General features: G+C 33.6%; 1 protein-coding gene across 24 annotated transcripts in view; it reads right to left on the bottom strand.

Annotated features, from left to right (window-relative positions):
- The window catches only part of LOC143143860 (tubulin monoglutamylase TTLL4), a 554,572-nt gene that overhangs the window by 520,996 nt on the left and 6,990 nt on the right, over window positions 1-26,586 (bottom strand). For 4 of the 24 annotated variants that reach the window (XM_076305644.1, XM_076305642.1, XM_076305631.1 and 1 more), the window contains exons 1-4: window positions 19,186-19,495; window positions 16,318-19,104; window positions 15,157-16,225; window positions 111-162 (exon numbers count right to left, since the gene is read on the bottom strand). The gene's annotated coding sequence lies outside the window, so the exon portion shown is untranslated. Of the gene's footprint in view, window positions 1-110; window positions 163-2,986; window positions 3,339-15,156; window positions 16,226-16,317; window positions 19,105-19,185; window positions 19,496-26,586 lie in introns of those variants that run through there. The other 20 variants (XM_076305655.1, XM_076305653.1, XM_076305647.1 and 17 more) reach the window with 15 other exon arrangements.

Below are 26,586 nucleotides of genomic sequence, written 5' to 3'. Positions count from 1 at the left end.
AAAATATTTCGCGCCGATAAAGACTGTACGCGATCCTTTGTACGAATTCGGTAATTCGTCCAACGACGAAGCTCGTCGCATCGTGAAATTGAAATTTGCAAAGTACTCACGTGTCCCGCGGAAATCGAATAAACACTGTCCTTTATCACTGAACACCTTCACCTGAAATCATGAAAATAGCCACGTTAGCTATCCAGAGTACGAGCAAATTTTAGCGATCGATCGAAACGGTGTCGCGATAAGATCGACGGACTTCGATCGAAATAAAACGAACGGTTTGCGAAATATAATTCGAAATCGTTCGTTCGTTACAAAGTGTATTCGATGGCGCTGTTTGCGGCGTGTAATACCGTTTAAATGACCACCTCGACTTCTCTTTACAATACGAGTTGCTCAATTGTTTACAGATCGTTGCCGCACACTTTTCACCCAACGCGTCCCTGAAGAAAGAACGAACTCGATTCGAATGGAAATTTTTGTGGTAAATTCGAACAATCGTTCGAATATTTTCTACTCGTTATCGAATCGTGTACCGTTTCACGGAGATTCGCCAAAAGGTTGCATCGATCTCTAAAATTTTAACAAACGTGCGTTTAACAATTCGCAAATGGAAACGATTGAAAAATTTGTCAATTTTACCGAAACGCCCTTTAAATGTGCAGTACGCGTAGAACGATACGATCGATAAGCTTTCCGTAATTGCGTTATTTCCGTGCCTGATTAACGAAAGTCTAGAAAAAAAGAATCCCTATTGTTGTGTTTACTCGACAACGACTCTATAAATAGCAAAACGTAAAGACGCCACTCGTCCTTTTACAAACGTTATTGGATACAGGAAACCTTTTTTCCCCTACGTGCGTTATTTTAGTTGCTCGTTCGATCAGTTTCTATTTCGATAAACATTTCGACCGAAAGGTATCGAGTAATCGTAACGAATGCTGGAAACGATGCACGTGTGTAAAATATTTGTGTGTGCTCGCGTGTAAATCTTTATTCATACGAAACCACGGTACATTTGTACCAATACATTTCTACGATACTGTACGTATGTATACATTACGCGACTTAAACGTAAAGAAGTCGCCGCCATCTTATTACCGATACCGACCGAATCCTCTTCAAATCGAACGATTAAAATGATACGTTACGTTACATCTGCCATCTTTTTACGTATCACGAGATCGTTGCGAGAAAATCTACGATACCGTTTACCGATACCGGTGCTTCGAATCGAAAACGTATTTTTAAAGAGCTAACGAAAAACGAGCCCTGATGCAAAAGTATTCTTTGAAGCGCTCGCAAGACACGAACTCTGATACTTGTAAACTTTTAAATGGCGTTACTCTCGTTGGTAATACTACAAAGTAACAAGTACATCGGAAAATTTACAGATACGTCAACTTTTTTACTCCACGACTCGAACAAGTATCGGGGACATCCTTAAGTGTAGAAAAATGGCGTGGTTATTAACGCGTGAAATATCGATACTTTCGTTGGTAAGTACAATTTTAAGCGCACCAAAAGATTATCGAATACTTTTGCTCTTTACGCTGTAGTTTGGACAACCGTTGAGGACACTCTTTCAAATAACGCGTCAAAGAGCACGAAACGACTCCGAACCTTTGTGGAAATAATTGCTACGAATCATCTTTAAATCGTTACTACGGAAATTTATCGGCCGTTAGAAACCAAATGCAGCTCAACTATCGCGAGGAACGATACAAAAACCGCCGAAAGTATTGGTACGATGTAACTTTTCGAATAGAAATGATTACAACTGCGAAAAGAATTTCGCTACGGTGTTTCTTTTCGATAAACCTCTGTTCTTCGTGCCCTAGTTTATCGTAGAAATATTCGTTTTCTAAGCGATCTCTCAACGAACAAAAGTGTGGCGCGCAAACCAAAATATGTACGGTATATCGTCGTTCTTTCGAGGATTCCACGAATCTTATCGGGGAACTCGAGTTAGTTATCTTGCGTGTCGTTCGTTCGTTTGAACGATTAATCGACTCGGCCGAGGTAATCGAAAAACGAAAAGAAGCCCTTTTCTCGTCGGGAAGAAAAAGAAAACGAAAGCACGACCAATGAAGAAAGAAAAGAAAAGCACGGAAAAGTTATGAAACGTTTAAAGATCAATCGAGTATCGAGAATGTAATTCGAAACGATCGCGTTCAAATCTCGTGGCAAAATGCTAATCCGGAGAAAACTTAACGGTAAAATGAACACGTATAACTTGTAACCTATGGTAAAACATGGCAGTAACGATTTTCTTTTAAATTCGTATTCATCGTCGATACAATTGACGAGTAAATATATTTGAATGTATCGAAAGAAAATTTGTAGAAAGTGATTCGATCAAGTATTCGTATTTAATTTATATATAGAAAATATCGGAGGTGCCAATATTTCGTTCAAGTAATGACGGTTTAGCGAGCATTACGAGTGAACTACTCTTTGAATTTACATCGTGGTCTTCGTAAAGCCAATATAAAAAAACGCTATTGTTAAAAGTTTCGATCGAAAAATGCCAATCGCGGATGTCTTCGTGTATTTACAATATTGATTGTCACGATTTCGATATTTTCCCCGCCATTCGGATAATACGAAATTAAAGCATTCGCAACTATTAACAAACATACAACAGCTCGATTTTGAATTTCAACGCAAGGAAAATCTTAATTTTCTATACCGATGCACTCCGTACGAGTAACATTGTTCGAGAAAAAAACAATATTGCGCTACTGCCGCTATTTTGCAACGTTGAATACCTGTTGATACGTTTCGTTCAACGTCCGTATTACAATTAATACGAATAAATTCTACACTGTTCTTCTTCTATTGACGATTCTTCGGCTATGTATTTACAAACTAAATAATTACATCGGAAGTATGCATTATGAAGTTCCACTTAACGATGATTCGGCACACGAATGCAAAGGGTTAGGTTAGTACCGAAATCACGATTCTAATTCATTTGAAATATTACCTTGGTAAGAAATATCTGTTCACATGGTCGATACAATATCTTTTCCACTGTTTCTACGATATTCTCGACACGCACTTCTTATTGCCGGACATAACTCTCTACCAAGGTCGTTTACTAATTTACAGTTTATTGTAGAAGCATTGGCGGCACACGTGCGAGCGTCTAGTAAATACGAGTGTAATTTGAGAAAATGCATCGACACTGGAATCCTTTCGAAAATGTAATTCAAAGTGCAGAACCGATACAATAATAGGTAAACTCCAAGTATATCCGAGAAAGCGATTTTAACACCTTTAGAACACGATTATATTCACTTTTTCGAGATCGAAACCGCCACTCAGCTGTAGCACGTGCTGTCATTACAAGTGCACGACCACGCTCCGCGGCCATCTTGCGATACTTTCCAGAAACTCTTTAAATACAAAATACCTGATCGTCGGTAAAGTAGAATTGAGACCAGCGTAAACGAGATATAGAATAGACCGGGCATTTACTGGAACTTTGTGTACAAACTGGATATAAAATAAACGTTGCAAACAATGCTATCTCGTGTCACATGGATCGGAGTCTCGCGAGCCTTCTTACCATTTTCGTGTCGTTTCCAACGTTATCAATTCAGACCGGAATAAAAATTCAGCGCCGCTAAGCGCAGGAATTCAAACTAAATATACCGAGAACCAATTGTTTCGGTAGTGACTACTATCCACGGACCAACGTACGCGCGCATACGTAATGGATAGTTTTATCTATTTTTAAAATGAAAAATGCATACGTATTTGTTTGTCTATCCGCATAATTCCAAAAATAACGGCTGTCTCTATAAATCGTTCGAATATAATAAACCATTTTCTTCGGATAAATATTCGAATAAAGATTTATTCAATTATTTAACTAACGTCCAATTCTAATCTGTCAGAATCCAACAAGACTCTCACACATTTAAACATACAATTCCATTAGCTCTGTACATTTTGACAGAGTGCAAAACATTTTCTACTCTTTTTATTACTCCTTCGAACACATTACTCGTTTTAGACATCTATTGTATTAGCGATAGTTAAATATACAAAAAGGTCGATTTTTTCCAGGAATAAATTTATGTTAAAGACAACAGAAAACGAAAGACATTCGCGTAACTTAAGTACAAGATGTGTATTGTAATACTTATAAGACGAGAAAAATCATTATTAGCATGAAGTGACAACGTACACGGTGTACGTGCTGTAAAACACAATAGATCAAATTATTTCATCAATTTACAATTTACAAAGGTGTATTTCGGTAACTGATTGTTGTATAAAAATAATTTGTAAATGGCATACATTTATCGTTAGAAGGGAATTTCACTGCTCTAAAGATTTCGATTTTTTTTAAACATTATTGGTTCGTAACGGGCTTCGTTCAAGAGCAGTTTCCCACCCTTCTACATTTGCACCGTTTTAAATACTCCCGATTTCTGAATCTTACCAGATAAATATGCAACGTATCTACACACGAAACATATCGTACATATTCGTACATATGGTATTTAACCAAAATATACAAAATGTACGCATTGCGCAAAATATCTATTATACGATAAAAGATACATTTTTCAAACGACGTTGCGACGAAACGAATTTCAATATACGTGTCCCACTTCTCTATCTGCTTTCTATACAAAACTTGTACAGGCATACGCAGTTTGCTTATATACAATAAAATTCGAAATATGAGCGAAGTTAAATACCAAGGAAAATTTCGAGCTTTCAAGCACATATGGGCAGAGTTTCTCCAACCGTATTTCACTTATAGTCTTAACGTACAAATAACATTTTATGTTTTTATGTGCCTATTAACTATGTATGTTATAATGTAACAATGGTAAAGGTTGCGTGGCATATTAGAAAAATTGACAGCAAATGCTCCGTACAATAGACGAGAAATAATATCGAGACAATGTATTGTATTAGGGCTCAGTAGCAACACTTTGGAATACGATTACGCAAATGCTATTGCGTTTGTAACGAAAATTCTTACATAAACGTGTACAAAGAAAGGGGAAAAATTAAAGACAAAAAATAAAAAATTTTGATATTTTTTCTCCGTTATTGGATCTTGCAATTATGGAAAATATGTATATAAATTGCACCCATTTCTCATTAGGTTTACTTTTATTATAGGATTCATTGCACACCAGACAATAGTACTCTTTTTCATTTTTCTATATTTTTGTTTGTTTTTTTTTCACATTCTTCTTCGATCTTTTCCGTTTTAGAGGAACCGGTATGTATAGTAGACATTTACCTCTTTCTACCTCTAATTAAAACCTATCGTGACCAAGCTTTACAAAACGGTTTCACAAATTCAAGGTTAAATTCTGTACATCTATTTCTCTCTTCATTTTTTGTTAATAAAGTTTCGTTTTTTCTGCTCTTCGTTAAAAATTGTATTCCAAGCTCTGTGATCCATCGTTACGGACATATTACTGTCTTCTTCTTCAACTTTTACTCTTTTCGAGCCAAAGTGCGTAACGTTACAACCGTCCACGACTGCCAGTGTTACAAACACCCCCGACCGCACTTGTGAACTTTAATTAAATATTTTCATTAACAACGTGTTTACGAATGCTGAGTGTCGATCAGCATTTCTTTAAGAAAGATCGAATCAGCATTTATAATGCAAATTTAAAATAGCAAGAACAGTTAAGTTTTAGGTACCGCAAAGCTATTTTCTTCATTATAGAGATACTTATTCTGTATCTACGTAAATATGGTAGATGCGCGTGTTTCAAATGTCATTTTACACTCTATACCTAAAAACTTGTGTTAATATTTATTATATATTTTGAGATATTTAAGTAGATAGGATGTACACTAAATTCAATACATTTACAACGAAAGTAATTAAATACATTTTCAACGAATTTAACAACAGATTAATTATTAGAATGATGTTTCTGAACAAGTACACAAAATAATAATGAAAACTTAGATTCTCTTCATAGATACTAATTTTCAGCTCCTAAACGAATCTCCATTATGGAAAGGTAACGGTTACACAAATTGTTACATATCTGACAATTGTATATTGTCAGATGTACACTGTTTGTTTTTTACAAGCAAAATTAAGAAAAAATTACTATATTCGAACGAAGTCTCTTAAATGATTTGTTATGAAGTTATAGCAAAAAATATAAAATAACAATGGACTGGTGTTTCATTGACACAGCATACGAAAACATTGTCCGTATCTATTTATAATTAGATAAACACTATTTATGTTTACATAATTTAACAAAACTAAATTAAACGAAATCTGTTTGTTTTCATAAGTATATCCTACAAGCAAAGTTACAAACAATGTACAAAATAACGAAAATTGTTTGGAACGCGTTTGTTTGTTACATGACAATTTGTACAGCTTCTTAAAAAACGAATAAATATGTTAACAAAATTATAGGTAAAAAATACTTTACAGTCTTAAAAATTCTCTATTTTTAAATAGAAAACAGTATTTTCGGTTCGATGTGTTCTTCACCCGCAATTTCTTCGTTTTAAACAAAGGACTCGATACGGATCCATAAATAAAAATCTATCGACATCGAGTTCAAAAATCATGGTGGCTATGTTACTCCATCACCAGGACCGTGATTCAACCGAGACATTTATTGTCCAAAAAACCTTTTACAAATCTCATGATCGATCTCATCTCGTGATACAAAAAATCATAACAAACCATGACACTGCTACCGTTTATAAACTCAAAGGCTAGTTTATACCATAGTGAAGCGTATGTGTACTTTAGGAATCTTTAACATCGATTTGTTCGAAATTGGAACTCTGTACGGAAAATTGGCACTTTACATTTTCGACTTACTTTTTCGTATAAAGTCACCTCATTTCGTCCTATAACACTCTGTACATACAGGATGGAAAAATAGCTTCTCATTTAGGAACATCGTATCTATCATTTGTAAAGTTCGTACCTACATACATACATATACGAACATATCAAGATTTTTAATCGTTTCGCGATAAAAATTAGTCAAAATTAGTGGCAGTACAGAGCCTTATAAGCAATCGCGTATCGAAAAAATGTTCTCTAGTTACCACGATTTTAACTATTCTGTTTGTTTAAAGCAAAAAAAAAAAAAAACGAGAGAGATTCTTAATCAGGACACATTTGTCTATAGCAGATATCGGAAAGACAGAAAGAAATTGATAATTAAAAAAATGGCAGCATTTTGAAAGTGAAATATCGATTTTCTTGGTTATTCTTTTTATATCGATTTTGACTTGATCTAAGTGCAGGCTGCAGCGACACACGTACTGAATATACACGACAAAGAACCAAAGCAACAGTTATGTCCATTTCGTTCGTAACTTTCAAAATTCCTAAAAAAACCTTCGTTAGAGATATTAATAGTCAAAACTGTTGCTATTTCAATTGTCGAGAGTCCACAATGAATGTGCTTTGGAACAAATGACCAAGTCGATGGCTCTCCGCGCCCAGACACCTTCGTAATAAATCTTCCGATGATAAATCCTCATAAATTGTTTTCATAATTTCTATGACCTTGTCGCTAAGAGGCGGATCGTGCCTAAATGTAGCCGATGCCCTTATTTGCTTTCTTTATGTGCCACGAACTAGTGTCCATTCGTTTTTCCACACGACCTTCACACTCATTTTCTTGGATAGTAATTTCTTCACCATGTGGACTGATATCCAAAATAACTTTGCACTTTGTTTTAATATCCCCGTTTCCAATATACGTAGTGTATTTGACACCGTATGGTACCTCTGATCCGATGAACATTTCCTGCACGGCATCGATCTCCACTTTGCCTGCACTACCGGTACGGTTTATAGTGCAGGTATCACTTTGTGATTTTCATACCAGCTGTCGTACTTGTCAACTGCTTCATCTTTCTTTCCTTTCCACGTGCTGCACGTTTCACACAAGTTAGATTTCAGATTACTTTTTTGCTGTACTTTCTGATCTTAGAAACGTCGAAAGAACTCCGCGCGTGAGTGCTTCAAAGGCTCTGTAATTTTCTTATAATATTTAATACATATGCGTTCTCGAACTTTAAGCTGTAGGAGTTGAAAGTCCAAACGTTGTAGCTTTTAAGTTCAAAGGCACGAGCGACCTGAACCAAAGGCAATACATTTGCATCTTGAACATTATCTACGATGAATTATTTAACGAATTTTCTTAAATCGTGTCTACAGGGGAGAAGATATCCAGTCCATATGTACCAATGTCTTAATATTGATCGTCTACTTTTCTCCTATGATAATTAGGCGTGTTAAGTGCGATTTCTGGATTGGTTTATACTTCAGGACTTGTGTGTTCTATATATTGCAAGAGCTGAAAGTATAAATATTAAGTTGATAATTGCTATTATATGTGCAAGTGCAAGTATTTGCACTTATTTTACAGTATTTTTAAGGTAAGTTTAATTTGCTTTTTCTCTTATACTATTTAAAAAATATAAAACGCTTAGTATAAAAGTACACTTAGTCGTAAGATTAAGCTTCAAAGCGCTTTACTTAATTGGACGAAAATATCTCTTTTATGTCGAAATATTTAGGTTAATTCTATGAAAGGCAGGAGGTGGCATAATGAACCATGACGATCCATATTACAACCTCTCTTGTTTCGAGGAGTTTTATTCCTCTGTTTTTGTTTGAAGGTGTCCCACCGGGCCAAGAAAGCAATTAGGAAATGTGTGACGTGTTGAGAATGGGCCCACTCTTTGTGCACTGGTTGTGAAAACGACATTTTTATTTGCGACTATTTTCTAACTTTTTTGGAAACTTTCGTTAGATTTTACGCAGAACGTTTTTTACTTTTTCTGGTCTTTCTATTATTATTTATTATTATCGTTAAAACACAAGTTAATTTGTGAGAAAAATTAACTATTTACTATGAATTTTTTACTTTTTTTGTTCCGCTCCAATCTACCACTCCGCTACCACTCCAATTTCTAAGACCATGTTTTTGACAAACTTTCGTAAAAATGCCGAGGATTCCACCAAATAGTTCAATTTTTAGGCAATAGAATTGTTGATATATTATCTTAGATCTATAAACTACCATTTCCACCTCTAATTCATGTACCTTTTGCGTTTTAACTGTATGTTTTCTTTGAAACAAAAATTATGATCCATATTCGCACCCTCTCCTATAAGATAATAAGATAAGAATAATTTCGAATAAATCTTTATATGTGTAATTACCTTAACGAATAATTTTTTTTCGAATAATTTATCTACAATTATATATATATATAATTATATGTATATTGTAATTATAATCGTAATTGTAACGAATAGCTATTTACATATATACATTTTTGGAACTTCCTTATACATTTGTTATAAACTATATAAAGTTGTAATAAATTCATAAATTTTTTAAGTATATCAATATACGCACTAAAAGTTTGAATTTACTATGTTGCGAATTTTTCTTAACAAAATATTTTATAAATAATCTTTCTCTCTATCTTTACAAATATTATAACAAAATTTCAAAAAACCGGAAATGTGGATAACAATATACGAAATCAAGCCAAAACAATAACTAATGACACAAAATTTATTTTTCATTACAATTTTTACATATCATAACAAGTATATATCGTAACATTTTATGTACATATTGTAACAATTTTGTTTCTTAAGTGCTTCAAACGAGCAAAAAATAATTAAAAAAGAAAACAAACTTTGTTTGTGTCCAAAAATTTAATTTTTGTATTCCCTCGAAAAGTTTGATATCTTAACCTTTCTTTGATCGAAGAAGTCCGCCACAAGTGCCCATTTTGAAGGTAATATCCAAGTGATTATTGCAAATATGATGTAAAGTATCGAGATCTGACCAAAATTAACGTTAGGATCAATGTGGATACTACGTTAGGATCTTACGTCCTACTCAGATCCAAATGTTTTCTCGTAGATGCTACTAAACTTGGCATTAAGAATGACAGAGTTAAAAATATAATTCTAAAATTTTTAATTCAAATTGGGAAGTAAAGATATGTACCTACATATACATCTCACCGTGAGGTATTTCTTGATGGACAGATAGTTGTATTCACCTCAACAGTTCCTGTTTCAATTTTGAATCTTTTATTTTTAAATAGAATTAACGGGCGGTGATGTTTATGATTTACAGTTGTTGATTTTTTTTTCCGCAATATTCTCAAAGACGATATATAAAATGGACGTTTTATCTTACGAGAGTTGGTGTCATACGAACTGAATTACCGACCTGGTAAAACATCAGTGATTTTGGAGCGACCTCTAGATTTAAGTACAGTTCTTTTGGGAACTATACTCAATTCAATCACCGACGTACGTATCAAAAATATGTATGAATACAAATCCTATATACTTTAATTTTTTAATTATGGATGATTAAAGAAAATATTCAAAGTGTCCACCTTACGCTTCAGCATTTTTATTTTGAAACTGTTTAAAATCTATTATGTATTCAATTAAAGTCAACAATGTAATATGCGGAGATGAGAAGTTAACCTCTTGAAAAAATTAAGAATTGGCCTTCGAAGGTTGCAACTAAATAAAAATCGTTCGACACTGTCCATACTCTTGTAACATGGTATTGTATTCTCTTTAATTAATAATTATCTTTCCAGTTTCCAACTATATATGATCTGCGAGAAAGAGTACAAAATAGATTTGAAACAGTTCATGGAATACCTGGTATTTTTTAACGAGAGCAGAACTCAGCGCTAAGACATGCACTAACATATGTTAAGAAGACACAAGCTGGATACTTTGATATTTTTTTTAATCATTCGTAACTCAAAAACCGAACTATACGGGACCCATTCATACAACATCTCTTACTTATCTAACTGCGTAGATTCATCTCCTAAAGTATAGACACGTATTTCTGAAAACCCTATATAGAACGAGGTTTATGTCTCAAGATTATATTTGTAAAATTAAAAAATAGGTCTATAATATATAGTATTTATGTTATATTTATTACAAACACTTAACATCAGTGAGACACAAAAGTATTCGAACAATACATTTAATATGAATTGAAAGCATCATTAATTTTATAAAAGTATTCAAAATTTCAGTGTGAAGTTCATCTATCTTTTGCTGTTACTATAGTCTTAACATGATTTTACATTGAATACACTAATTTTGATGTTACATTTAGGTAACAGTTAGGTAAATAGGCTGCCATTCTTCAAGAACACTCTATTTTAATGTTTTTTTTTAATATAATAATTATGTCTTTTAATCTTCTCTCTACCTCGTCCCATAAATGTTCAGTGGAATTTGAACGAAGACTTTGTAACGAATATGATAATTTGTGTGAGACTTTACATAATACTCATTTTTGACAACTTTTGCAATATGCTTTGACTTAAATGTTCAATTGCAAGCACTAATTTCACAATAGTCTCAATTTAAATATAATCACCTGTCAAATTTTCCCAAAATTTCTAAATATTTCATTTTATGTAAAATCCCAATAACAAACACAAAATTTCTAATTCTATCATTAACTCTCATATATGGCTTCGCATTAGCACCAATCCACCTTCGTATTTAAACATTGACTGTAGTCTTTTTGATTGTAATTATTATATATTTTACTTCCTTTGTACAGTTTTACATCTATTTTCATTAAAAATATTGTATTTACTTTAGTCAAAAAATAACACTATATTTTAAAAAGAATTATTAATTTACCACATAGAAAAATTTAAAAAATTTGAGAAAAACAACACTGTATTGCAAAAAGATTTATTAGTTTACCGTTTAGTAAAATTGAGTTGTAGTATTTTCATTTTTTTTCGCTAATATATGGTTTTCTCTTTAAAATTTATGCATGGAAACTGGCTGCACTAATACCATTTTTAATTTAGAAGTGAAGTAATTTTTCCTAATTTGACAAATAATTGTAGTTTCTTTTATGACAACCAACTTTTGACGGTGCCATTGAATTCATTGATAATATTCTGATGAACGTACAATGAAAAATATGAAAGTTGCATTAACAGCTGTCCCAATGATATGCATGTGACACTGTTTTGAAATTTAACTAGTTTATTTTTAAGCTCACATTGTTGCCAGCTTGAGCTACATAGCAGTAGTGGAAACGATCGATAAGGTTTATCAAGGGACAAGTGTGATATTTTAATGCAGTATTGTTGCTGTACTATTTTAGGAGATGTTTTAATTTTACAAAGTACTGTGACCACTTCAATAACTCCGTCTATAAGTTTCCTAAACAAGTAAATATCTTCAGTATTAGTTATATTTTGGTACATTAATTGGTCGACTTTCTTTAAAAGTTGTTACAGCTCCATTTTATTACAGATCACCGAATTCGTTTAATGCTACCCACAACTTTCGTTACAAAAAAACATTTAATTTCTAATTGAATATTTATAGATAATTTTGAAATTTCGAGAAATATAAGTAACAAGAATTACCAAAAAAAGAATTAAGAAGACGGCCGAAATGTGTAAACTTTTCTGATTCCGCATGCCACAAAGTATATTAAATATATATTCCCATCGTGTACATGTATGTATTTCAATACAAATTAATGCGCATGTAGGTTATATTTATCTACTAAACTGTGGATTTTATGCATTTGTGACGAATATAAATATGAAGAATATATATTGAACATACATATGTAAAATTGAATATTAATATTGTTATATTAATTAATGATATATTCTACATACATGTTGCATACGTTTCTCCATATTAACATACGTCACAAATGCATAAAATCAGCATTTTGCTCGTGCGTAACTAATTAGATATTTCTAATATGATGTAATCGTTGAGATGTAAATGTTGTTCAATAAGTAATGAGAGAATATTAAAAATCTGTAGAATTATTAAGAACTGAAATGTTGCTTTCCCTGTGTTTCACTTATCGTTACAGCAGTTTCAAAATTTGTATCGAAAATCAGTGACAGATAGTTTTAATTTTGTTCATAATTAAGACACGATACTCTATAAAAGTTTGCTATCTTATCTGGACATGGAGTTTTCAATGGATTATCTGAGAAATAATGAAAATAAACTTTTTTAAACTTCGATTATTCGTAATTAAAAGTAAAAAATAAATTTTTATACATACAATAATCAATATACAATTTCGTGAAATTAATTTTTTTTTCTTTTTCTTGAGAATAATTATGATTGATTTTTTTATCAAATTTTAATCTATTTCGTCGGAAAAAGTATAATTACGGTGTCGAATATCAATATCTATTGCCGAATGCACGTGGACAGAGATCCACAATATTAACAAGGAAACACACTCAATTGATAGCGAAATCACACAACATTTTTTACACAGATCGAAAGTTTAAATGACAGAGATTACGGAAACGTAAATTAAAAATTTTATTGAGATTCGATTTGTCCATGAGACACAACCAAAGAGCGAGAAAGAAACTATTTAACGGTTTGTTTTAAGTTTGCAGACGTTCCTTGTATACCTATTTCTACGGACATCCGTCAAATTGACGAGTAGAGGAAACCAGGTATTTACTTAAAAAAAAAATAATAAAAAAAAAACGATCAATTAAATTTAAAAACGATCAATTAAATTTAAAAACGATTACAATATTAATACATTTAGTATAAGTTAATTAAATCTGGTACTTAATACAAGTATTATTACTTTTACTTTTATTGCAATAATCAATCTAACATGACTTGCGTTTTTGCGAACTGCTAACCGATGGAAAAAAAATCTTTGATTTTTTTTTCTCGTATTCGTCGATAAGCTCTTTAGCCAATTCAAATATAAAATCTTTTTTTGGATATTTTCGAACCGGTGCATTATTTGTATAATATCTAAGAATTTATGACTATCAAATCTGAAATATTATAAAAAACTTGAAAAGGCCACCGGAACGATCCTGCTTTTACACTGGTTTTACGCACCATTTGATCAACTACATCTATTTCAAACTTGATCTTATTGTAAAATTTAATTGTTTCTGGAACATGTGTATAATCGTTTTCAATTTTCACAAATGTATGTTTTGGGCTTAGTAACAATACTTTTACTTTTGGTTAACATTAGTAAATAGTGAAAATACAGTTATCCAATTTCTAATGTAGCGAGGAAAACAGAATAATTTTATCGTTGCGTTCTTTTGCTGGTTTCGGTAACTCTTTCATGCTCGCTCGGATAGTCACAATCAAAGTTGTACGTTGTGTAAGTAATTTTTTTATAAGCGATATACTAGTGAAAAAGTTATCTGTAGTAATATTTCTTCCTAATGTTAACGGTGGTGTAGTTGCGTAAATACCGCGGTACGTGTCACGCGTCCTCGATACTCTTCTGCTTTCGTGGTTTACAATTATACGAATAAGGAAAAACACGATCGAGCAGCGAAAAATCGAAGATCTGCATCATTCGTTGCATTACTTCGTGAGACCGGGTAATAGACTGTAAAAGTAAACAATTGATTCCCTCGTAGTAAAAAAGACATCAAGTGTTTAATCGCAGGAGCATCGGTAGAATTGAATTTTAGAAACATCGTAGAGGAAAAGAAATGTTCAAGACCCGAAAAAATCTCGCGTAGATTACGAATAAGTATGCATTATTGCACTTGTGATAATTTTATCGATCGGAGGAAATAAAAAAATAATTTCCGTAGTACATAGCTGCAACGCGTGAGAACTGTTTCTTTCACATTCTGTCCAGTGACGTTGTTTAAACACTCGTGACTCGGCAATGTCTGGAAACAAATCGAAACTGGAGTTTCAAAAATCGGTCTGCTTTCTTTAGCTCCAAAGTATTAACAAATTAACCAGTACACTTGGTTCGAGGCTAAGTGTATCGCTAGAAGAGACAATACAGTTTTTGAAACTTAAGCTTTGTACGGTTTCGAGTTATTACCGCGGATAAAATGCAAAAGAAACGGTTTTAAACGGTTCTCGAGAATTGAGATGAACTCGTTCGAAGAAAAACAATAAGCGAGTCACCGAATTTCGTCTCGGACATATCATCATGGTGTATCGAAGGCTTTTAATTGCGACGCCATTAAAACTTCCGAACCTTTCATTCTCAGCGGAGTTACACTTTCTCTATATTGTATGCATAGTGAATAAAATATTATCCGCTACAATTCCAAATATTTCCATTATATATTACTTACGACATGATGTACATTTATTGAAATTTTGTACCCAATTCTGCTGCAACGCGTGCCACGGCGTGCTACGGCGTGCTACGTAACCGTTAAATAAGTCTTCTCTCGCTCTTTGTTCATTCTCATGGACAAACCAGATCTCAATAGCATTTCTAATTTACATTTCTGTAATCCTTGTCACTTGTGCTTTCGACCTGTATAAAAACAAAAACCCTCCAATCAATTGAACGTGCTTTTTTGTAAATCGAGTAGGAACAAGATACTAAACGTAAAAGTGAAAGAAACAAGAAAATAAATTTGATTGGCAATGAAGAAGTCTGAATAGAGGAAGTAAAATGAGAGTTTTTCACTGAAGGGAAAGTGGTCCTGACAGGCCAGTTCACTTGGCGATTACTTTAATCATTTACGATTTCGTATTTCGCGCTAAAGTTAAACCTTCGACGCAACAGTTTCAATGACTGTGGAAAACTGGAATTAATTTTTCCAAGCATCAGATTCAGTTCAACTTTCAGCTTATCGTTAATCGTTTGGTTACCTTTGAGTTTTGCTTCGGACAAAGCTTGCTAAATACAAAATTGTATATAATTTTATATTAAGTCATGCGCAACTAAAAAATAATGTAAGGTTTTATAGCCTATGTGTTTTTTATTATATTTTTTTGCAATGTTTTATCCTAAATTACTGCAAACATTGCGTAAATGGTGTAACATATTAACGTTGATTAATTGAGAACGAAAGATTGAGAACCTCTGCCCGATCCATAGACGATATATTTATTTAGTTGTTTTACGTACATCGTAAAACTTTCATATCTGTAGATCTATTGGTTCCGAAGTTATGTTGTATTTACATCTACACGCTGCTCTAAAGCCGATTATAGCAAAACAAAACTATTAATGTCATTCGAAACCCTCTCGAAATCATGAAAGACATTCTACTTTTTTTTTTAATTAGTTGTCTACGAGATATACCGTTGCACCAATTTAAATGGGTCACGCCTATAATACACATATAAATTATGTTCCAGTGCTTTCCTCATTGAAAAATAAAGTTATCAGAGTGTGATTTTATATCCCTAAAAAATATGAAATACATAATTATTTATTCGGGAAGTTACGATGGATAAGTTATTAAAAATAAGTGTAAAGTATTCTCTTCAATACTTACCAATACGGACCTAACCCTGTTAACGTATAAGATTTTCCAATAAAATCGATAGAACTTTGAATCGTCACAGCTGTTGTGTATATTATTAAATTTTCAGATTCGTGTAACAGATTTGTATTTGGCGATGCTTTGCAAATCATCGAGGGTCGATACATAGTTGCTCAACGTGTTGAAGTTATTAAAATTTATTATCGAAATTTTTGTTCAATTTGAACGTTTTGTGCACGTAATCGACCAACAGAACCCACGATTCGTCATTTAATGGAAAAATTCGAAGTCACTGGTTCAGTTGTTGATCAAACCATTCGATTTTAAACGATATGGATTTAAACCGAGGATGTTTAAATGATATTGCACTTTGTATAAAATACTATCGAATGTATTTTGAAATAAAACAAGCATGAAATTTTTTTTCCTGCTTTTCATTTTACTTCGCTTCAAGGTTGCACCGCGAATATTGAAAAACCCCATAATTCAATGTTTTCTTTCGATGATGATCTATCGTCAAAGTAGTTCATTTAGAAATTAAAAAAAATCATAAAATTACCATTGCATTGTAACAGCAACCGGTAAACCCTTTCTAATCCATTTTCATTTTTATCTAATAATATATACACACACAAAATATTCGACAGTGTTCGAATAACACAAACTAAATTAAGTTTTAATCAATGACATTTTGAGGATTAATATGTATTTCATAGTTTCGATAATTGTTCGACGAAGATGACAAAATCACCGTGTTTAATAATGTGTTCAACGTAGCATTCAGGAGCTTGCTTTATTTGATATGTACCGCAATTATATAAGTGTAATACGACGAAAGTGCGACCTCCGCAAATTTAAGTATTCCTTCCATACCAACCGAGATAAGTGATCGCTTTCGTGACACATTTGCAGCATCCTGTTTACAATGTTCCGATCAAGTTCTGACGTAATAGCCGGTTTAAATATGGCATCTAGAAAAGCACAACTGCTCCTGAAATCTTTAAATAAAGTAGACAAAATAGTATTTTCTATCGTACGATCAAAGTAATCAAAATGCTTTCTTAGTCATCCACTAATCGCCTCCACGATGTAACGAGTTTTGGTAACAAATCGAGACTAATTGACTCGTATTACTGTAAAATTCTTCCTTGACTCAACCGGAAATGCTGGCACCCTAGGTACAGATCTTTTTTTTCGATAGTGCACTTGTAGAATATCGAAAGCCACGATCAACAAGAAGAATATCTCCTGCTTCGTAATGGCTCCACATGGTATCCATCCGAAAGAAATCTGATAAAATACCATCCGATGAAATCAATTCTAATTGAAATGCGAAGTTTGAGCGTTTAAAATTGTATGTTCCACCTGATATAAATACAGATGATTGTAGTACACGGAACTGTTCTAAAACACATTTCCTAACAGCTTGACGATAAGTACTTGCCGTATAGTATGCCTTTCGATTCTCCACTGATTTACAAGGTTTTCAAACGCGTATCTATATCGTAGACGCGATAGATAAGTCTCTAACGATAAATCTTTATTTCGAATTCACGAAACACAGTGTACGAATTTCGAAATATTCGAAAAGAGGGAAATATTTTACCCTCTCTGGTTTGAAACAGAAATTCCTACTGTGTCACACCGGAAAAACATTTTACTCTAGATTACGCTATATTAAATTCTGTTAAGGGGATACCTTTAAAGTAATCGAAGGTACCAACTATTCAATCGTCATCTAACCGAATACACACCTATTTCATTTACATCTTTAGGAATTTGAAAAGAATCGACTTTCCTATTCGGAGAACAAGCACAAGCACCTTAAGAAACAAAAATATTTATTTGAATATATATTTCAAAGCATTCCTTTCTCGATAACATTTTTAAAACTCGTATTGACTTTTGTCAAGACGCGTAACTTGACTTTGAAAATGATTCACAGTTGATATTGAACATCTTGAACGATCTTTCGAATTGATTTTCCGCGAAAAATTGATAGATCCGCGTCGATTTGGCGCACGGTGAGTGGAAGGAAATGAAGAGTCTGAAATGAAAGGGCAGCAAGACCTTACTTCAAATGAAACTATTGTAAAGTGAAGGGCGCAATGTATATTGCGAAACGGGCGTTTGGCGACGACTTCGACCATTGTTCAACTTATCCGAAGACTTTTCCGCGCGGTGATTCTTACGATGCTTTCTCTCTGCTGATTTCTTCTCAGCTGACTCTCTTTCGTGACTTACTAGCGACTAAGAAGCGACTAAAAAGCGACTAAGAAGCGACTAATCAGCAACGCGGTGGCTAGACCGTGCGCCGCCGCTGCCGAATTCCAGCTCTTCCCGCGGAAGGGGAAATTATTGTTTCGCGATTGGGCCACGGTGTCGCGACTTCGCGATCGTACGGTGTCGCGGCCCAATCATCGCAGCCTCGAAATATGTGTGTTACGGGCTTCTGAAATATTCAACGGCTCGTGAAATTTGTAGCAATGGAAACTTGTAGAAGCACGGCGAAACAACGCGACGGAATAAACATCCTTCGACGAGTTATTGGGAAAAGAAATGTACCACGAGCCGCTAAACGTTTCAGAAGCGGGCTAAAAACCGCTTAAAATGATCACCTTTGCCTTCGTGAACCGCGGCAGGCGATTTTACGACGCACGTTCGAAATTTTTACTGCTCACTTGCAATTTAAAGGATCCAATTCTGAACAACTTCCCTCCGCAAAAATTACTTTGTGCAGAAAAATCAGCATTACCTACAGATCCCTTTTCAATCCAATAACAGAATTTATAATACCATCTGCCATTATTATTATTATAATAATTCTTTCGAGCTATTTTAACAAGGTTTGATCATTATTTAGAAGTTTAGCCTACTCACCGATTTCGATTACTTGTGAATACGTTGTAGGCTACAAGATTTGGAATAACTTTTTCCTCTGTAGTCTGTCTTACTTTCTGTCGGTACTACTACGTTGAGCTGTGACTATACATGCACGTTCGTGGCGGAACATGCGTCAATACGCGAAACCAGGCGCCTACCGCTTATCTATTCTTTCTGTAAACTCGTTAGTGGTTCGCAATGGCGTGGGGTCGAGAGAAAAACTAGCACGACTTTAACATAGTTCGTAGAAATTAATACTCTTTTAATAGCGACGAATGAAGTCAAGGTAGAGTGCGACTTCACGCGACTCAACGTCGCTTTTCTTTTGGTACACCTGTCGTACAAATGATTGGTTACCATTATTGTCAACCACGTGACGTGTTCATAAGAACGATACATTAGCGGCTGCTAGACACTCTCGCGCATATTCTTCAAAGCACATATATATTTTTAAATATTTAAAAATCAAACAATATTACCTTTTAGTTAAATGTTTAATGTTAAATGTTTTAAACATTGTTCCTTATTCTGATCATAATTTTGGTACATGGGTCGACGATTATATAATTATAATTTTATCATTCTTACGATATACTTGACACTAAATTACGAAGAATTTACCTTCGATTTTTTAAAATGATTATTTTACCGATAAATCACGTATCAAGCAAGAAAATATCAAAGAATTTGATAAGTATTACGGTCGGCAATATATCGAAATTTACGTTTATTTTTAATAAATTTCCCATTGCTGTCCGGCTAAATAATTGTGTATTTCGTATTCCTTAGGAGATATAGAATCATACCCTGATAACATTTTTCGTTGACAACATGGTTCAAGATCAGCCCAGTTTTATCTTTGTATAATTTGATTTAGAGTTCACGCCTTCTATATTCTGTTACTCTACAAACTGTCTAAGAAGTAAGTATACGTGTAAATACAGAGACAAACTTTAGTCGCTTTTTAGATAATGAAAATTCATGTAATTTATTATAAAAAATAGGAATCCCCGTGTCATTACTACGTTTATAAACCCTGTACCATGGCCAGCGTATGTCGGCATATGTAGAGATCGCTACTTCTGGTAAGAGAACTGATAAATAATACGAGTATGTATCTTTGCAATATCAAACAGAGATCAATGATTGCGTTTATAATATTTTACATTTTTATCGAACAGTGAAGGCTTCTAATTGGTGATTTGTTTTTCGGGATCTGAAGGATCTGCAAGTTATCGATTCGGGGCAGGTAAAGTTGTCACATTGTTAGAAATGTAACATTTACGTAACTATACACTCACAGAAAAGGATTGATCACGGCAGTAAATTAAATTAAGAATAAGAATGGAACAAGTTGTTTGAACGATAATTGTAAAACGTATGGAAATTGTACAACCTGTTGCAAGACACATTTGTTTGAGATTGCAATGCAACGCTACCACACCACTATACAAGTTATAACTTGACGTACGGCTCATAATACGATGCATCGTTACATCTTTGACCGCTATTACGAAGAATGATTCCGATTTGAAGTTGCATAGGTATCCAGTGTTGAAAAGAGCAAGAATGTCAAAGGATGGCTAACGATCCCACATCGTGCTGCCGATTTAAAAACTAGAAACTTTATTCAACATTGCGGTGAAAATATTTCTTACTTTTTGTTAAAGCGAAGCTTGTACAATTGGGCGATCAGATTTTTTCACTTATCGGGCGACTACTCTAATTGTCAATTTTTTATCTCTCGTGTCTTACACTCCAATATCGGTTGCTTACAATTGTTGGGATTAGTTAGAATTGGATTAGAAGAAATGGGATTTAGAAAAAAGTTGTTTAAACAAAAATTGCATACTTTTAAATAATGAATTTAAGCTTTCAAACAGTTTTGTAAAATATCAATTTGTTTGAACAAATGATATTTTTGTTAAAAAATTTTCACTCTTTATCATTTTTTATACAATTCATAGTTTCGCATCTTTATAAATTTGCCAATATAAACTGTAAACCAATATGCAAAATATGTATATTCGAAAATTTTGCTTCGATCCTTCCGATAAAATCAGCTTCAACACGGAACGTGAATTTTTAGAGCGTACGCGAACAGTTGTAAAAATATATGATACAGCAACTGTTTACATTATGGGCACGTATCGTTAATTAGTCCTCGGCTGTCAAAACTTGTTGCCACAGGTGGAAATGGTCCGCGGTATTGCTTCTAATTGAAAAGGTAGGGAAGACTTTTATAATCGAGTAACTGAAACTGCATTGAAAAATACAACTATCTGAAAAATCTCTACAACTATTGTTAAATATTCCTTATATTTGTTTCATTTCCACAAATATAATGATTCAGAAAAGTGCTAACTGTATCGGGTCTTTCAAATTGTTTTGAAATTAAAGGTATAATGCCATAAAGTGACTGGTGTGTTGTACGTTTGTAAAAATTTCAGTGTACACTGAAATGTAGTTTCAGATAGGCAGCTATATTTTTACAACTGTTCGCGTACGCTTCAAAAATTCACGTGCCGCGTTGAAGCTGATTTTATTGTACCAACGCTAACTTTTATCGGAAGGATCGAAGCAAAATTTTCGAATATACATTACTTGCATATTGGTCTACAGTTTATATTGGTAAATTTATAAAGATGCGAAACTATGAATTATACAAAAAATTATAAAAAGTGAAATTTTTTAATTTAAATATTGTTCAAACAAATTGATATTTTACAAAACTGTTTGAAAGCTTAAATTCGTTATTTTAAAGTACACAATTTTTGTTTGAACAACTTTTTTCTAAATCCCATCATTTTCGAAATATCGAGGAAAATGTGTTTTCTTCCCCCAACTTTGAGGGCTGATTTCACCCCCTAGATATGGATAATACGAGATAAAAGAAAAATACGTGTCAAATATTTTTCTAAGAACTATATTGTAGGTAAGTTTCGTTAAGATCAGCGATTTATACAAAAGCAATGGCCCTTGTTAGGTGGTCGGTCGCCACCTTGTTTTTGGAGAATGAAGCCTTAATACAGGTGTAGCCGATGAAACAAATATTGAGGTCGAGCAAAAACTGTAGAATAGCAAGACACAATTTTATACACTACAACTGCACTTCTCTCTCATAAAAGAAAAAATACAAAAATCATAAAGATTGTAGGTGTATCCTATAAATATTATATATTATATTATATCCCCATGGATTTCGACAAGTGGATTATTCAGCAATTCGAATCTTCATTGCAAACGCAATATATTATTGATTTATAAAAAATCTATATAAAGACATATAAACAACTATTTAGATTTCACGATATGTACAACGTTCCTATGTTAAACGATTAACGATACTGAATGTTCTGAAATGCCATTACAATACAATGTTTACGATCGCAATCAGAAAAAATGTCTATTAAATCGACCGATGTCATAAGATGGCAATCAGAAATATTATCCATTAATATCATCGAGTGTTCTTGCGAATCTATCGAAATCGAGTTGTTACTTAACGCTAAATATATTGCCAAGTGTGCTCCAATAAAAAACATTCGGTACAGTCGTATTTTGCGAATTCGTCAAAAGTACCGTTCTGTCCTGTCGTCAATTACGCTTACTGTTATCTGAAAAAAGTTATAAGCTAAACTGTCCCTAATATCACCCAATAGAACCTTGTAATGTATGTTCTGTTGTCCTTCGGCTGTCCGAGCTCGCGATCGGAGAGGACGATCGGTGCCTTGGGCTGGCTCCTTCCCAATCTGCAGGGTCTGAGACACCAGGTTCGCTAGCTCTGTACGCGCATGATTCGTTCGGTGACCCTGTACGGAGCTCCCGTTTGGACGGGCGACTTAACCACCTCCCATGAAGCGGTACGACACTGCTATACCGGGTGCACAGGCAGCTGGCTCAAAGATCGCCTGCGATCGTAGGACCGTATCCTATGGAGCAGCGATTTGTCGAGGTTGTCCCCACTGAGCTATTTGCGAGTTCGTATGCACCTTTTTATAAGAGCCGCTTTTATACGAGTTCCATAAGCGAGAAGAGGTTCTAGTAAGATGCGAGGTCGAAACCCTCGAGCGCCAGACCCGACAGTCCATGTTGCTGCAGTGGCAGCAGTGGCTGGCTCAATTCACCATTGGTCAGCGGACTGTCAAAGTAGCTGGGCATCACCGTATAGAAAATGAAGCGACGACGAGTGAGCACTTGGACGAGTGAGCACCGAAAACAATTTTTATATATTTATACATATATTTATTCTTTTATATATATTTTCCAACTTAATCTAGTACTTTTCGCCTACTTTGAGGCAACTTCATCGTTCCGGTGTCCCAGAACTTTGTATCTTTCTGGCCAATGAACTCGCGTACGTACTTCTTGCAAGTTTCCAGATAACCCAGGTTTTTCCCATTAAGAAATTTTTACAGCGACCGGAATAAATAATAATCGGAAGGTGTCGAGTTGAGCGAATACGATGGGTGAGGCGGGACATCGCAACCAAATTGCACCAATTTCTCACATGTCTGCGAAGAGACAGGAGGTCTAATGTTGTGCTTGTAGAAAACGACACCCTTCCGATTGACCAGTTTCGGTCACTTTTCGATTTTCAATCGCTTTAATTGTGAACAATACTTATCCGAATTCAACGTCTGATTGTACGGCAGGAGTTCAAGAGCTTCTAAACACCTCATAACCATCGTATAAGTATCTCTACCGTGTTCCTTGCCGTATGACACGGATTGCTTTCAACCAGCGTTTTTGATCCGATCGTCAACACCGACAATAGGCCTACCGAAACCTTCTCCGTCTTGCAAATCAAAATTATTATTTTCGAATCGCGAAAACCACTTGTGAATTGTGCTTTCAGCGATAAATAGCACTATTTCTCTAAACGGCATAAATCTTTTTTGCTGTTTGAACTGCAGTTTTCCCTTTTCGGAAATAAAAAAGCATTAGGTATTGAAAATGCACTTTATTTTTCTCCCTCCCACCTCTAATTTAAACACACGTCAAATTTATAAATGTATGAACAAACCGCAAGAAGAAATACGCTAAACACATAACTTTTGTTTTATTCGCACCAGAAAAAATAAATGTCGCCAAAAGTAACCTATTGCGAACGCTACGAACTTTCGTTCCAACCCAATATTTATCTCATTATTGAAAGTTTTTGCAATGTGCCCTTTAATTTCCATGAAACCTGATTCAAAATTTTCATTTCCAGAACTTTTTGCAAATGCGTTGACCAACAGATCGACTACTGCCGTGAAAAGATTGCACTGAAATGGATGGAGTCTTAGGATACAGGCACTAATTTAGTGTACGAGTGTTTCAATTCCACTATTGCATTATGACACTTTCAAATTGAATTGCCTTGCTATAATGCAATAACTGTGTGACGGCAATCGGGTTCGCAATACGCACCGAATTTGTAAATACATTTGTATTCTGGCACTATCCTAACACGATTAATGCTATCCTTCAAGTCCCATGGAGAGCCAAATACAGGGCATTGAACTATTTATTTGGTTTTAATATTCTTAGAAATCGTTTAATGTTGTCATTTTCTTTTGTACATAATTCGCAACAAAAATCACGCTGTATGTATTTTAAGCTAACTTCCGCTTTTATTTTGTTAAGCACAAACATCAAACGGTTTACGAAGAGCGATGCAACAATTCCTAAACAAATGACACTTTCATTCGATGTTCGATTCCACTATTAAATAGTTTAGTATATATTATTTATTAGTAAATTGTTTTGTATTTTGCCACAATTCGATAACGCTTCAACGTGGTTCACAAAGAAAGGGGAAAAAATAAGAATATATGTTCTTAAAATAATAAAAATGTTGGTAAGTAAAAATGTTAAACATTTAATTAAGAAAACGTAGAATAAAATTTTCAAAGCTCTTGCGACACCTTACAAATTTATGTGATAGAACCAAATTTGCATGCGCTGAATCTGAATGATAAAAGGCACTATATTTCACTATATCGTACTCCACACGCCTCTTAACAAAATTACTTTCTACTAAATAAGAATGTTACAATTAATTTTAAAACGTTTTATATAGTACTTGTTAGGTTCTTAACCAGAAAGTAAAATGGATCAAGCTTTAAAAAAATATGAAAACATACTAGGTTGTTCGATAAGTTTTGTTGTTTTTTCCATTGTAAAGAAAGACACTTCAACTTTGAACAATTGTAAATATACGATTAAGTCGACAGATCTATATGAAACTCTCCACATGTTTATCAAACAATAGTACCACCTTTAGAAAAATAAAACGACCAACCTAATAACGCCATTTCTTATCGAACGACAAACCTTATCGAGCAACCTATTAACTATCTTCAGATTTTTACTTTATCGGGTAATGTTTACTTCCATTTCATTCTTTTTACCTCATTCTTCTGCAGTCAGTTTTGTAAACGGAATTTGATAACTTAAATTCTGTACAGTTTTCACACTACCAATAATATGATGCAATGGATATATTGCACTTTTTGTAATACCTATTGCGACGAAAAAATAATGTGCTTTGGGAACGTGCCAAAATTATATTTTGCTTTTATTAACACTGTACGTGGCATACGCTATCCAAAATGCAAAAAATCAGAGGTATAACCTTTTGTATTAAAAAAATTATATTTACCTTCGACGAATGACTAACAAAATTTTCAATATCGAGGAAGTAACACTTAATTATTAATTAAGCACTTTACACACAATTTCTGTTACTATTCATCCACAATTGTTAAATGTTAAGAGTTTGGTATAGGAAATATTAAATAACACCGTAATTGGAAAAATACGTGATAAAAGAAGCCGTAATATAAAAAGCGCTTTAAAATTATTTTTATGTATATTTTAGGATAAAATGTTTTCAAAATGTAATTAATTTAAACAAAAAATGAGCCTAAGGACGACTTAAATTAACGTTTAAAAAGTTCGTGGCAGTAGAATTCAGTTTAAATGCACTTTTGACCTTTTTGTGTAGCTGTATTTGGTATCAACTGCGATACATGTTTCCAATATGTTTATAAAAGCATTCGAAAATGTAGAAAAATATTATATACGTATATTGTACAACAGAATAAATATTCTCCATCTATATTTCGCAAATATATTTTCTTTACCTAAGATCACTCTAGATCGAAAACTATTACAAGGTTTTCAAATACAAGTTTTGGACATTAATTATTTGAGAAAAAGTAAGTTAAAAAAAAAGTAATTTTTGAAAAATATAGTTTTTAAAAATGTTATAATGTAAATGTGTTATAAGAACCCAATTTGAATTTATCTTCCAAAATGTACACGAAAATAATTGTAATATGGGTCACTTTTAACTCAGCATCGGGAGTTCACGTGAGTATAACGTGACCCGTAATCGAAATTTTAAAA

This window comes from Ptiloglossa arizonensis, chromosome 2 (assembly GCF_051014685.1).
Source record: "Ptiloglossa arizonensis isolate GNS036 chromosome 2, iyPtiAriz1_principal, whole genome shotgun sequence".
Classification (NCBI taxonomy): domain Eukaryota; kingdom Metazoa; phylum Arthropoda; class Insecta; order Hymenoptera; family Colletidae; genus Ptiloglossa; species Ptiloglossa arizonensis.
The sequence above is the reverse complement of the archived record's forward strand: the minus strand, read 5'-3'. Positions and strand labels throughout refer to the sequence as shown.